We start from the raw sequence: 15977 nt of genomic DNA, 5'->3' as shown, positions 1-15977 counted from the left end.
AGTCCTATATTTTTATATTTGATGAATGTAACAGGCCTTGTACCTTATAGATGCTAAGAAAATGTGCATTTTTTAAAGCTTTGGGGAGAAAAATCTACTCACTCCTCAGCAAGTGGCCCATTTTCTAGAGTAAGACTTCAATTAGTTTGGAAGAGAAGGTGGTGCTATCTGAGAAGGCCATGAGGATATTCCTATAACCAATGCATCATTTTCTCCCAGGATGCTCTCTCCACATTCCCAGATGGTTCACTGTGTGCTTCAAGCTGAACCCAACATTTCAAGCTGGTTTTCTTAATTGAAACTATAAATCACAATGGGCACCATACACAAGTGTGTGCTGTGTCTCTATGGCCTGAGGAGGGCTAGCCACTATCCTGTTGATTTAGAGGCCTCGATTTGTACCATCTCTTGAGGAGCAATGGACTGAGATGTTCCAGTAAATTCCATGTGCCCAAAAGATCTTCAGTTTCCTTGCTAAGAGCAAGATCAGTAATAGTGAGCAGTGAATTTCTCTTTAAACATAATTATTGCATCATGTGACTATTGTGTTTTGAATAGCTGATGGATCATTCTATCTGATACTATTTCTTTTCTCTTGATTCTTACACAGCCAACACGAGTGTATTCCCAGAAGATTCTCTTCACTGGGTTAAGGTAATAGGTTAAAAAAATGAAAAACTTCTCATAATCAAATGACCCCACAAGTCCCACTCCAGAAAGAATGTTTCACTCTAGAACTTCTGAGGCAATGTGCTTGTGAGTCTTCAAGAAGAAATGGACCACTTTTCCCTTAGTTAGCCATGAAATTCACTCACGGGAAGTAGACTTGTGATTTTTGTCAGAATTTTGATTTATATAACCTAGAGATGGAACTCAGTGGTGGAGAGTGATTACCTAACATGTGCGAGGACTTGAATTTGATCCCCAGCACTCAAAAAAAAAATCTGATTTGTACTGTTTGAGAAGAGATGATATAGTTTCTCATGATAACACTTCACTTCAGCAGCATTTGAGAATTCTGTGATCTTTGTGCTGTTGGAACCTTGTGTCCATTTAAAGATTCTAAATAAACTTTCAGAAAAGGAAGAACTGGATTCTGTTTCTGGAGAGAAATAGAGTGAAAATGAAACCCAGGGATCAGTTGCTGCAACTGAAATAGTACTTTGCAATCTCACTGGATAGCTCTTTGAACAGGCCTCACAAAGCAAGAGACTACAGAGATGAAGAAGGATTATAAATATGGACACACAGCAACAAAATAACAGCAGTAGAATTTGCAATAATTCCTAAAACTTAGAGGTCTTTGTCTCTTTAGCTTCTAGCCCTTTGTTTAGTCCATCCAACTTTCTTTTCCATAGAGGAAGAGCTACTTGGTCAACACTATTCCAAGAGTCAATGTGTTCTGAGCAGCAAGAACCTTAATATTTCTTTTTCCTTGGTATTAGGGCTTGAATTTGGGGAGTCATGCTTGCTAGGCAAGTACTCTACCACTTGAGCCACTCCAACAGCCTTTTTTTGGGTTGGGTGTTTTCCAAATAAGAGTCTTACAAATTATTTGCCTGGGCTGTCTTTGACAGCCTAATCTCTGCCTCCCAAGTAGCTAGGATCACAGGATTAAGCCACCAGTGCCCAGCAAAATTTTTTCTTTTTCTAAGAGTATCCTTGAGCTCTTGGTTCCTAGTGTTGTAGGAACTCCCTTGTAGAGCAAGGGGGTAAACACAAGAGTGAGGAATGTGTAAACCACAGATACTACCTGGCCCCTCTCCAGACGCTAGCTGGCATTGGGGCACAAGCAGATGAGACTTGTTCATCTGTTCTGGAAGAGAACCACAGTCATGTAGAAGGAACAGGTGGAAAAGCCCCATGGTCTCCCTCTACAGAGCAGGTGCGGGAATGGCAGCCAGGATAAAGACATGTCAGAGTGATGGAGAATCAAAGGATGAGGAGGATGGTAACACTGACCATAGAATTCAACGTTTATGAAGGCATGTTTCTATTTCATTTTAATTTATGATTCTTTACTGGATACACTAGGCAGTATTCAATACTTCAACTGTTCAGATGAGGAAACCACAATTCACAGAAATAAATAGACTTGTCCAAGTGGCTAAGCTGGGATTTTTTTCTTTTTGGAGGCAAGGAAAGGTGATTAATTACAAGGCTTGGGACATGCCATGGGAAGAGGCAGAGTGTGCACTCAGCCCACCTTCAACCATCTGCTGGGCTACAAAAGTAAGCTATAGGTTCAAGTAGACAAAAGAACTGGGGGCAGGGGCAAAGGTATGCATAGTTAAACAGTTACGGTCACAAATGTGGCCCAGTTGGTCGTAATCTCAGTCCTTGTTCTGGGATTGTTCCAGAGTTGTTATCCAAGTGCTGCTGGAGTGATTCAGATGGTAGAGCACAAGCATGAGGCCCTGAGTTCAAACCCTAGTGCCGTCAAAAAAACCAGAGATGTTATTATCCAGAATCATTGTCCTCTGGCAGGTGGTCCATCCTGAGGAGGCTCTACTGTTGGGAGTAGTTTCTGTCCCTTGTCATTCAGTTCTGTCTTTCCTGGAATCCAAGGTGATTGCAAGGTGACTGCAAAGAGAATGGCTTAGAGCAAAGACATATCTGCTATCTCACTTGACTAGCATTCCAATCCCTTGAGGTAGGAGATCTTTCATTATATTATATCCTTTTAACATAAAGGAAAGATTAGGGCTCAAGTTTGTGCCCTGGACCCTATGACTAAACACCTACTATTGGTTTAGCACTGTGCAAGAAAATGTAAAGAAAGCATAAACCATCTTTTCTTTTCCAAGGGGAAGACTTATTATAGATGCAATACCAAGACATATTAAGGTTAGTTGTGTAAAAAGAAGTATTATTTAGTGAAAAAAGAAATATTGCTGTCAGAGAGTGGCCAGACTTTATTAAGACAGTATAACTTGATCAGGATTTACATGACAGAGAGGTAAAAAGGGATATTTGGATATGTGGATCCACTGGGTCTACATGCCTTAGAAGAGGTGTCAGGGTGACATTCACTCTATTACCTGCTGTCACTGCCCTACCCATCTATTTGTTCCTTCTTTTCATCTCCAACTTGCCTGTACCAGTAGGCACAGGGCATATTCAAAGCCCTATTGGAGAAAAGGAGGCATATTAAGGTGACAGGAGCCAATGCAAAGCTTCATCACTGGAATCTAATGAAAAGTAGAGGAATCAGGTTGATTGGCATTTCAAGGCCAAAACAATCGTGAACACTATTGTTGCCACACTCCTTCCATTTTTATCTTTTGGGCTTCCTTTCCTCCAGATCTTGTCCCTAAAGTTTCAGTAAAATTTTTTCTAAGAAGGGCTATTTCTTGCTTCCTAAACCAGAATATTCTTACTATACAACTCTTTACTGCATCAGTCACTCTTGGTTGCTCATGCTGCAGATCAAAGGGTTCAGCACTGGTGAGAGAAAGGTATAGACAACAGATAGAGCCTGGCCCTCCTCTGGGAATAACTACAGCTGAGGCGAAGGTAGATGAGGATCTAACACCCATACTGCAGGAGAACCACAAGGAGATGGGAGGAATAGGTGGAGAAGACCCAGTGCTTCCCTTCTGCTAAATTTATCCTCAAGATGATAGCCACAATGCTACCATAGGAGAGACAGATAAGGAGGAAGGGGATGGCCACAGCAGCCACACTGATGGCAAAGAGCGCTGCCTCATGGATGTGAGTGTCTGCATAAGCCAGGCACATGACTGTGGCCATGTCACAGAAGTGGCAGATTTCATTGTGGCCACAGAATGGAAGATGGCATATCAAAATGGTCAAAGCCAGTGACAACAGGAAGTCTAGCCCCAAAGAACCTAAAGTTATCTGCCCACAGAGCTGCCAATTTATGACAATGGATGACAAATGGCCCCATACTTGTCATAGGCCATGACAGCAAGAAGGACACAGTCAGATCATCCCAGAAAGATGACAAACATCTGGGCCCCAAAGCCAGGTAGGGAGATCAACATCATCCCCATGGAAAGGATGCTAGTTAGAGTCAATGGAGCTATGTTGGTGGAATAGCCAACACAATCAATACAAAAAGGAAGAAGTACATTGGGGTAAGGAGGGAGTGGGCTTGCCAGACTGTGAGCCCAATGGTGAGATTTCCAATGAGGCTTCCTAAGTACAACAGCAAGAAGCCCACAAATATAAAAGAAGCCACTGTCCGGTCTGTTGAAAAGGGGCAGAAATGGAAGTGTGCCACTTCTGTTTGGTTTTCCTCTTCCATCACACTTAGTTCAATGAAAGAAGGCATGGGCAAAGTCACTCTTCTGTGTCATTGAGCCTGGAACAGGTCCGGCTTTATTTAAAAAAAGCAATCTGCAATCACTGAGTACTGATCCTCAATGTTTCCTTTGAGTGTTAGCCTGACACCCCCACTGCTTAATTTACTAGCTGGGTGACCTTGCAGAAATTATACACTTCAGCATTTTTGCATATAAGTCAGAAAAGTATAACACCCACCTCAGAGTTGTGAAAATTAAATGAGACCCCCATGTCTGAAAGCACCACACTCAATGCCAAGCATACAATAGGTTCTCAGTAAGTGTTTTCTTCTTACTCCATTCTGTCTTTGATCTTTGTTCCCAATCAGCCTCCTTTTTATAGCAAACCTTCCTCATCATTATGCCTCTTCATTACTATGATTACCTACTCACCCCAAGAACAGCTTAACAATATATATTTCTACAAACAGCACATGATTCTCACATCAACTCCAGAAGACAAGCAACATAGACATCCTCTTTACCCATTTTGTAAGTGTGGAAACCGGAAACCCAGAGAAATTAAATAGCTCACATTGTTATCCTCCTTATTCCTCAAGCTCAGAATTTTGGGGTTTTTCTTTTTCCTTAACCCTTCAACAATCCTGTTTTGGTTTTATTTTATTTTGTTGTGTCAAATATTAAACCCTACTCTTATTTTCCCTTCTTTCATATGTTCACTTTCCTTCATCTGTGTTACCATGTTCACCTTAGACAGGACTTTCATCCTCCTAGTTCAAGGCTCATCCATTTACAAACCCAATTTACCCATACATTTAGATTAACCTCTCTTAAATACTATTTAAGTCATATTACTCCACTCTGACTATAAGTTTGAAAAGTAAAAGAACTTATTCTTGCAGTATCACAGTCAATTATTACAGCCTGCTTCACAAACCAATTTTATATATGAAAGTAGCATAGCTTGCTAGGGTATAACTTCAGGAAATAATTCAACAAATATGCTCCACTGCCCCATGTCACCAACCACACCTTTGTTGATTTTTAAGTGTTATTGAGCTTTAATTGTTTTCAAGGAAGACTTGCATGTGCATACACATATTTCCCTATGTTTGTGATTGATCTTTTCAGTTTGGTTCAAATGGCTAAAGGTAGCAGCAGAGTGGTCTGTACATTGATCTTTTCAAATACTGAAATTAATATACTGAGAATACTATAATAGCATTGTATATAATAGTGTATAAAGCATACCTATAGTAGTGTAACAGGATACTAAGAAAGGCTGGGCCAGGCCAAAACCACTATTCTGCTAAAATAGAGGAATGGTGTCAAAATGGAAATTAAAATATTCAACAAGCATAATTTTACATTTTTATAGCATGTATTAGCTGTACAGGGTGGTTCATTGTTGCATTTACATATGTGCTTACAATGTATCTTTATTAGATTCATCCTCTATCAGTCTTTCCCATTTCTCTCCCCACTTCTTAGAACAGTTTCAACAGGTTTGATTGTTCTAGCTTCATACACATATACAAAGTACATATTTTTGCTTATTCACCAACTGAGCCAATTTTTAACATTGTACTTGTTTTCTTTTTTTTAAGGATCCTAGTTGCTAGTGAAATCCTGGAGAAACAAGCATTCACAGGTCATTGATGGAGAGGTGAAAGTCTCAAAGCTTTAGGAAAATAAACTAAAAATATTTTTAAATGCTCATATCTTGTCAAAATACTGACAATTTTCCATTCTTTTCATATGTGTAGGTTTGAGATTTTCCAACTTAAAAACTTAACATTTTGCCAGGTATGGTGATCATACCTATAATTCTAATACTAGGGAAGAAGAAGCAGCAAGATTTTGAGTTCCAGGCCGGCATGGATATACGATGAGACCTTGTCTCAAAAAATTAACATATTTACTTTAAATTTACTCAGTATACTCCAGAAATCTAAACTTAAGACATGAACCTAAAATATAACAATAACAAAAACAAAAACCTTTAGATCCAAGGTAAAAATCATAAGTTTAATGGGAACAATGAAAATAACCTAATATAGAATAGTAGAGTCAGCAGATCAGATAATATGTAATTATTTTAAATTATATTTATAAAGGCAGTATAATAACATGAACATATTTGTGACATAATAGTAAATAAAAGATGATGTAAGAGATTATGATCACAGTAAACAGAATCCAGACTATAAATGATAAACCTTAAACATTTTCTTGCTTTTTGTTTTACAATATTCTTTACTAAACATCAATGCTCATAATTGTAATTAACACAGCATGGTAGAAAGAGACAAGAAGTGTTGTCCCTAAATTGTGAAGTACAGCAGTTCACAAATTTTTAGAACAAAGTAACAAAAACCATATGAAATCTCTTAAGTGTTCATCTAATCACAATTGATCACTATATTTTCAGTAAGAGATGTGTCATTGCTTAAATATATAGCTAGTCCTTCATTTAGATAGCTTATCATCAATCAATCCTGAATTGAAGTTTTTTTTTTTTTTGCCTCCTTACTTTTCCCAAATGCCTACTACAGAGCAATAGTCCCTGCACATCAACCATGCTATGGAAACAGCCCAACCAAAGCCACCATAGCCAGAAGCACTGAGCACTTCATTTGAAAAAGCAGACATGAAAACTCAAAATTGGCTATTTCACACTTAGTACATGGTCAACACATCCCCTTCACTACCTCATTTGCTCTTATGTTATTTGTGTATATATCTGTCTCACTGGCTAGACTATGTGTACACTTCTAGCTTCCTTGAGGACAATTTCTACATTTTGTTTGTCTTTATACACACAGTTTGCCTATGGTAAGCACAAGTCAATTTTGCTTTAATACTTATACCAACAAAGCCAACAGGAAAAAATGTGAAAAAGAAATACTAGCTAACATGAATTGAGTTCCTGCTGATGTTACATATATTGCAACTAATGATGACTACTGAATAATGACAAATGAGTAATGTTTATCTCATACCAGACACTATTGCAAGCACTTTCCGCCAATTAACTCATGTATTCTTCATAAAGGAAAGTAGATGCCATTATTTTCATTTCACAAATGAAAAAAGCAAAGCACAGATTTTAACTCCAGCCGAAGGATTACAGATTGCATACTTACCCAGTACTCTATGTCAACCTACCATAACTATGTCCTTACATTTGTTGATTTTCTGAGTTTCAGCATTGTATACATGAACTTGTAGGAAAACAATGATTTGCTACATTTTATCTATAGGAGAAAACACATCACCAACCAGTTGAGAACAAGAAATCTCAAAAATAAAATGTGTACCTAATATTTCTGAGATTGGTGGGAATAAACTCTAAGTAAACAAAATGAAAAAAGGATTCATATAAAGCTATTTCTGGGGGCTGGGCTGGAGCAGTGGTTCAACCAGTAAGAGCACCTGCCTAGCAAGCGTGAGGCTCTGAGTTCAAATCCCAGCACCGCCAAAAAAAAAACTACTTCTAGCAGCATTGCTTCTGCTTCTAGAAAAAAGAAGCAAATTACTCAACCCACAAGGAACTAAAACAGCCAACTGTTGAAGAAAATTAAATAATACAGTTTGTTAATTCAATGGATTAAAAGAAATCAATAAGAAAAGAAACCAGAAGACAGCAGTGAAATGTGGGAAGGAATATCGGTTTGAGAATAAACAAGGCTAATTTTTTTTGTAACTGGGCAAAGGTCATAAGGGAACATAGATAGTTGTAAATATGTGTTATTCAGAGAAATAAGAACCTTTACATTGATTTTTATAATGTTGTATAAATTTAATTTTCTAAATTTAAAAAAAAGGAAAGAAAGAAAGAGGGAGCCCATTATTAGAGCTTTGTCCAAACACTAGCTAAACCTTACCTTGGGCTGATAGAAAAACCAGGAGCTTAGGTTATCAGGCATTTTCTCAAGCATTTCTTTCCTTCAGAGCTTTGGAGACATTACATCTCATCTAGAGGACCAGTGAGACAGAAATTCTGGAGTCTTGAAACTTCTCTCTGAGGGATGCTGGAGAACAATGTTAACCACATCACATCTTTTCATAACAGGAACCCCCACTGACTTCCTTTACTTAACATTTATTTATTGAACACATCCTGACTTTGTATTTCTGTCATTAATCTTGGGAGTAAAGATAAAAGAGTAAACAAAGTGGAAAAAGTCCTTAACCCAATGAAGCTTATATCCTAGTGAGAGAGAACAGATAATAAACAAGAAAAATAAATGAACATTGTAGATAGTAAGCGCTATGTGGAAAACAAAGGAGGGCAATAAAATAGAGAGTGAGGGGAGCTGGAGTGGGCAACTCTAACTAAAGGAGTTGGAGGAAGATCTGTCTAGGAAAATGACTTTGAACAGAGACCTGAGAAAACAAAATAAAAGAGCCCAGAAAGAGCATCATGGGGGAGGAACCAGCTTGTGCGATAGTCCTCAAGGGAAGCTAGAGAGGAAGGTAGCTGAAGATAATGCAGGATGTTGAGGACCAAATTATAAGTCAGGATTTCATTGTAATTTTTATGAAAACCACTAGAGGTTTTAAGGAGAGTGATATGTTAGCCTTGTGTCTTAAGGAAGTCACTAACTATGGTGCAGAGAATAGAGTAAAACAGAAGTGAGGTGGTAGCCAACAAATTGGGACTTCAAAAGGTTGGGGAACACTACTAGCCCCCAAAACAGGTTCACCCTACTCATACTTCCACTGAAGTAAGGTATTCAAAGAGATGGAGGTCTGTGTAAGCATGAGGGAAAAAATGAGTGGAGCTGTTCTCTAGCTAGCAAATTACTATGTGTGATGGGTTTGTAAAAAACAAACAAAAAAGATTGTTGGAATGTTTTCCACTACTCTCTTCATTTCCACTACTCACCAAAATAGAAATCCAAAGGAAATGTGACTTGTGAGAGATATTAGTCAAGCTGGCAACTATTAGCCCAGACAAATTATCTGCTTTCCAAGCTACTTGTGTTATTACTCATTATTGTCTCCATATCACAGATAATGGAACTGGGCTTCCAGAACTAAACAACTTGACCAAAATTAGGTATCTTGAAAAGAAGGAGAGCTAGGAATAGAACTCAATTTGGTGGACTTTAAAGCTACACTCAACACCACTGAATTTATAATGGATACACTTTCTATTCAAGGATGGTACAGGAACCAGTAGTGTCAGGATCAGTTGGGAGCCTGGTCCACATGCAGAATCTCAGGCCTCATCCCAGACCTACCTAACTCTTTTAATAAAAATACTAGTTTTTAGTTTAAATTCCTTACAGTTTCTAGGTATAAAATCATATTTATATGAGACCAATTATTTCCTTTTCTCATCTTACTGCATTATTTAGATTCGCCAAAAAGTGTTGACTAACCATGGTAGTAGTGGATGTCCTGTTCTAGTTCCTAATGTTTTATAAGCATGACTTGGTTTTTTCACCATTGAAGGTGATACCTGCTGTGTATTTTAATATAGCCATTGTCAGATGAAGAATCTGTATATAAGAGGGCTGACACCATAGCAATGGTTAGCAAACTTTTTCTGTGAAGTACCAGAGAGCAAATATTTTAGGTTTTATGGACCATACCATCTCTGTCACAATTTCTCAGCTCTGCTGTAGTAAATGAAAGCTACCATGAATAACAGGTAAAGGAATGACTATGGCTGTGTTCCAATAAAACTTTACTTACACAAGCAAGCAGTCTATAGATTTGGCCTGGGAGCTGTAGTTTGCTCACTCCTGCTTCAGTGTGGAATAGAGTAGCTCTGCATTTTGATGACATTATTTACTAGTTGTGTGAACATGAGTGAGTTCCTTTATATTTTTGTCATCAACTTCCTTATCTGAAGAATGAGGGTAGTAACAGCACCTCCTTCCTAATGTAATCACGAATATTAAATGATACATGCGAAATATCTACAAAGCTCCTCATTCAGAAGAAGCATTCAGTAATACAAACACAAATGCAGAAATCTTTTCTGATTTATTCACCATTGTACTTCCAGTTTCTGGCATGCAACAAGTGCATGGTAAATATTTACAAAATTGACTACAAGTTAACCATTATATATTTAAACATTTTTTTCTATTCCTGTTTTATTCAGAAATTTTATTTTAAAAATCTCTGCTGAAGTATATGACAACTCTTAAGATTAAATATTATTTTATTCTGACACTTTATTGATATAATATATTTTGGTGCATTTCCTAATTGCAAATTGATAAAAATTTCTTTTCTTCTTCTTATTTGGGGTTTGGTTTGTTTTTATTTTGCTAGTTTCTTAAGTTTCATTGTTAGGTTTTTTATTTGAGATATTCTGCTTTTTACTTAGCCATTTATTGCTATAAAATTCTCTCTTGACACTGCTTTAGCTGTATCCCATAGGTTTTAGTATGCTGTGTTTCTATTTTCAGTTGTTTGAAGATTTTTTAATTACCCTGCTAATTTATTCATTGACAGTGGTTGATCATGTTGTTTAATTTCCATGTATTGCAAATTTTCTGATGTCCCTCCTGTTATTTTTATTTTTATACCATTGTATATATTTGATGTGATTTCAATCTTCTTCAATTTATAATGATTTGTTTTATGGCCTAAATATGTGATCTAGCCTATGGAGTGTGTTCTGTGTGTAGTTGTGTGCAGTCTGTTAAGTCCATTTAGTCTACAGGGTATTTTAACTCTGTTTTCTTGTTTATTTTTTTTGTATGGATGATCTATCCAGACAGAGTAAAAGTGAGACTCTTCTAAAAGTGGTGTTTTAAAGTCATTTACTATTATTGGACCATGATCTCTCTTGCTCTATTCAGATAAACTAATATTTGCTTTATGTATGTAGGTAACCCAATGCTGGGTATATACCCATTCTTAAATCTATGTCCTCTTTTTGAACTGACCTCTTTATCAAATACAATGCCCTCTGTGTCTCCCTTTACAATTTTTAATTTAAAGTTTATTTTTTCTGATATTAGTATAGCTACTCCTTATCTCTTTTGGTTTCTACTTGCATGTGGTATCTTTTTCCATCACCTAACCTTCAGTCTATGCATTTCCATATAGGTAAGATGAGTCTCTTGTAGGCAGCATAGAGTTGCATTCTTTTTATCCATTCATGCACTTTGTGTCTTGATTGGAGAAATTTATACATTTACATTCATGGTAATTGTTGATAGACCAGGCATGCTATTACCATATTTAAAGTTTTTTTCTAGTTGTGTATCTTTTCTTCTTTCCTTCTTTCTTACTGTCATCTTTTGTGGTTAAGTGATTTTTCTCTAATAGTATGTTTTGATTCCTTAGGGTTTTTTTTTTTCTTGCAGTAGTGGGGTTTGAATTCAGGGCTTCATACTTGCTAGGCAGGCACTCTATCACTTGAGCCACTCCACCAATCCTGTTTTTGTGTTGGGTATTTTCAAGAAATGGTCTCAAGAACTATTTGCCCATGCTGGCTTCAAACTGTGATCCTTCTGATCTCTGCCTCCTGAGTAGCTAGGATTACAGGTGAGCCACCAGTGCTCAGCTTGACTCCTTGATTTTTATTATTTTTGTACCTATTGTACATATCTATTATTGTCTTCTAATAACATTTTATATTAATAACAACTTAACATTGATTGTTTTAACAAATTATACTTTTACTCAAATCCTCCCCCAACATTTTAAATTTTTGATGTCATAGTATACACCTTTTTATATTGCATATCATTTCAGAAATTATCATAGTTAGTAATATTTTTAATAGTTTTATGCTATAACCCTCATATTAAATTTGTAACTTACATAGCACCCACAGAGTGTAAGATTGTTCTGAATTTGACTATGTTCTTACTATTACCAGTCGTACACTTTTAGATGTTTTTGTGTTACTCCCTAGCATCCTTTCCTCTCAGCCTGATGAACTCCCTTTAGAATTTCTTGTAAAACTGATCTGGTGATGACGAACTCCCTCAGCTTTTGTTTGTCTGGAAAAGTATTTAACTCTCCCTCATTTCTGAAGGACAGTTTTCCTGGGTAAAATGTTCTTGGTTGGCAGGATTTTTTATTCATCCACCATTTTGAATGTATCATCTCACTCTCTTCCTGGTCTATGAAGTTTCTACTGAGAAGTCAGCTGTGGGGGCTTATTAGAACTCCTTCTTATGGTAATTGAGTCTTTTCTCATGCTACTTTCAAGATCATCTCTTTGTCTTTGATCTTTGAAAGTTTGATTAATTATTCTTATTTGAATTATCTGATTGGAACCCCCTGTGCCTGGATATTTATATCTTCTCCAGGTTTGAAGTTTTCTGGTATTATTTATTTAAATAGTCTTTCTTACCTTCATTTTTCTCTAAACCTCTTGAACATCAGTAAGTGGAATACTTTCTCTTTTAATTCTGTTCTGTAAATACTGAAATCTTTTCATTCTTTTGTTTATTTCTTCTCTGCCTTAATATCTTCAAATAATGTCTGTAAGTTCACAGATTTTTCTACTTTATCAATTCTGTTATTCATATTGTATTGCATTTTTTTTTTCATTTTGTTCATTACATTTTTTCAGTCCCAGGATTTCTATTTGATTTTTTTTCAATTATCTCTGCTAAATTTCTCTAGTAAATTTCTGAATTTTTTAATATTTTCTTGAAGTTTTAGCACAGCAATTTTGAATTCTTTGTCAGAAAGTTCATTCAGTCATCTCTTTAGAGTCAGTCACTGGCACATTATTTTGTACATTTGATGAAATATATTTCCTTGATTGCTCTGGATCTTTGTCATACATTGATGTCATTTGGTTATGGTTTTCCTCAATTTTATAGTTCAAGGGGATATATCAGCCTTGGTCCCAAGTTCTGGAATATTCAAGATGGTATTCTTGCTTGTGGGTAGTTACTAGTTAGGTTTCTGTGAGAATGAATATATCTGGATAATTCCTATTCTACTGTCTTGCTGATGTCACTCTCTGAATTTATAAATTTATATATTTATATAGGGAACTGATAAAAAGAGAAATGTAAATGGGTCAGATATCTTTGGAAAAACTAAAAGCTTTACTAAACAGTAAAAGTTGATTACATCAATGGTATAATACAATGATCAAATAGAAAGGAAAAAAAGATTTCCTAGCCTAACCCCACCAAATGGATGTGGCTCTCCATTGTTTGGTGTTCATCATATCATCACCATCCCTTCCTTGACAAAGTGCTGCAACCAACATGACAGGTGCTATGAGACCTGTGGCAAAAAACAGAATTGCTGTGATGAGGAGTTCCAATATTTTCTCTCCACGATCTGCGAAGAGGTGCAGAAAACACTAGGATTGGCACAGCATGTGCAGGCTTGTGAAACAGCAGGGGAGCTCCTGTTTGACAGTGTTGTACATCTCGTCTGTGTACCATACCTTGACAGTCAACAAGCTGCATGTAGGTGTCATTATGAAGAAAAAACTGATCTTTAGAGAGGATCCTAATGGCCAATGAAGGATGTGAATTACAGAATATAATCTCTGCCAAAGAACTGATGTTTTCACTGTGTAAAGATGCCTTATTTTTGTGAAAACATCATTTTTAGACCTTATAAGACTGTACATTGGATTTAAAACCTCAAAGTTTAAAAACAAAAGTTGGGGGCGGTCACGGGAGGGCACATCTTTCATCTCCAGTACCCTCCTGGACATTGCTGCCTCAGCAGCCACGTTGTCTTGACCAATCTCAGACACAGGTGTGTGTTAAAGGAAGACATTTTGAAAAGAAGAGTATGTAATTCAGTTTTCACAATCATGTTGACAAAACCCAAAGGATAGCAAATTAAAATTCATTATAAGGTCTGTTCAACATTATCTTATTTGGAAATATAGGAAAATCTTCACTTAGAAGTATTATTCGTTTACTACAAAATTTAAAATACACACTTATGCTCAAAAGGAATTGCTTCATCTTTTCTCTGTTCTAATTACACATAATCTGTTGTTTTTCCGTGGCCCACTAAGCACATGAAGTCATGCTAGTTTCAGGGACAGTGTCTCCTTCCCTTATAAAATTGGAGCCATCAGCTGGTAGCTCTCAGGCAAATTCGGGAGTCTTCAGTGTTCTGTGCTGTGCTAGAAGGTGATGTGGACAAGATTGAGAAAACAGACTCCTGCTTTATGAGCTGCTGTCATAACAGATGTCATATTCTGCTATAACCTTTGCCTAATTGGAGAAAAGATAGACGTAATGACACAAATGAAAAGTTTAAGGTCGCACATCAGAGCATTACATACCTTGAAGTGTTATGCTTTGATGTTTATTCCCTAGCACCTGGTCCTCAGAGTAGATTCTGGAATATTCTTTAAAGATTATGACCTTTCCTTCAATGTGGTCTTAATAAAAATTATTCTTCACATTCTAAAAAAAATTAATACATTATCTGCTAGGATTTTTTGCCTCCACATGATCCCACTAATGATACTGAAGTAAGAACGAACTATTTTGGAAAGGGAAACAGCTGATGACCGGTATTTGGTAGACATGGAGATAGAGTGCAAAGGAGCCAGTGAATCAGCTGAGGCTGAGAACAGAGTAAAAATGAAAGGAAGTCAACATCTCACTGGCATATACAGGTACTCCTCGACTTATGGTGGGGTTACATCCTGATAAATCCATTATAAATTGAAAATATAAGTTAAAATGCTTGTACTATATCTAACCTACTTACCCTCATAGCTTGGTCTAGCCTACCTTAAACAGTGTCAGAACTTTTCTGTGTGTGGGGGACTGGGGCTTGGACTCAGGACCTACACCTTGAGCCACTCCACCAGTTCTTTTTTGTGAAGGGTTTTTCGAGATAGGGTCTCACAAACTATTTGCCCAGACTGGCTTTGAAACATGATCCTTCTGATCTCTGCCTCCTGAGTAGCTAGGATTACAGGTATGACCTACTGTCACTTGGCACAGAACTTTTATATTAGTCTACAGTTGAGGAAAAACCATCTAACTAAACTGTGTTAGTTAGGCTTTTCATCACTATGACAAATATCTGAGAAAATCATCTTAAGGGAGGAAGGGTTTATTTTGACTCATGCTTTCATAGGTAGATAGATAAATAGACAGATAGAAAGATAGATAGATAGATATAGATACAGATATAGGTATAGATATAGATGTACATAGATATGTACACATATATCTGACATCCAAGAATCCTTCTTGTCTGAGTTTATTAACAAAGAAGCAAATCAAATGATAAACTCTCTTCATTTTTTCCCAGATAAACACATCATAAATTTTACACTGGAGAAGAGTAGCATGGGTTTCTACTATCATTTAGATGCACAAGAAGTATGTATTCCAAAAAAATGAAACTTTTTGCAGGCCAAAAAACACATGAAAAAATGCTCACCATCTCTAGCAATAAAGGAAATGCAAATTAAAACCACGCTAAGATTCCACCTCACCCCTGTTAGAATAGCCATCATCAGCAACACCACCAACAACAGGTGTTGGCGAGGATGCGGGGAAAAAGAAACCCTCTTACACTGTTGGTGGGAATGTAGACTAGTACAACCACTCTGGAAAAAAATTTGGAGGCTACTTAAAAAGCTGGACATCGATCTACCATTTGATCCAGCAATACCACTCTTGGGGATATACCCAAAAGACTGTTACTCCAGAGGCACCTGCACATCCATGTTTATTGCGGCAATATTCACAATAGCCAAGTTATGGAAACAGCCAA

The 15977-nt window shown here is 36.9% G+C and overlaps 1 pseudogene; it reads right to left on the bottom strand.

The window, feature by feature from the left end:
- Positions 1–2031: 2031 nt before the first annotated feature.
- On the bottom strand, positions 2032–6398 carry LOC141422373 (olfactory receptor 10V1-like; annotated as a pseudogene).
- Positions 6399–15977: the final 9579 nt, after the last annotated feature.

This window comes from Castor canadensis, chromosome 1, assembly GCF_047511655.1.
Source record: "Castor canadensis chromosome 1, mCasCan1.hap1v2, whole genome shotgun sequence".
NCBI classification, from domain to species: domain Eukaryota; kingdom Metazoa; phylum Chordata; class Mammalia; order Rodentia; family Castoridae; genus Castor; species Castor canadensis.
This window is presented reverse-complemented; position numbering and strand designations above follow the sequence as displayed.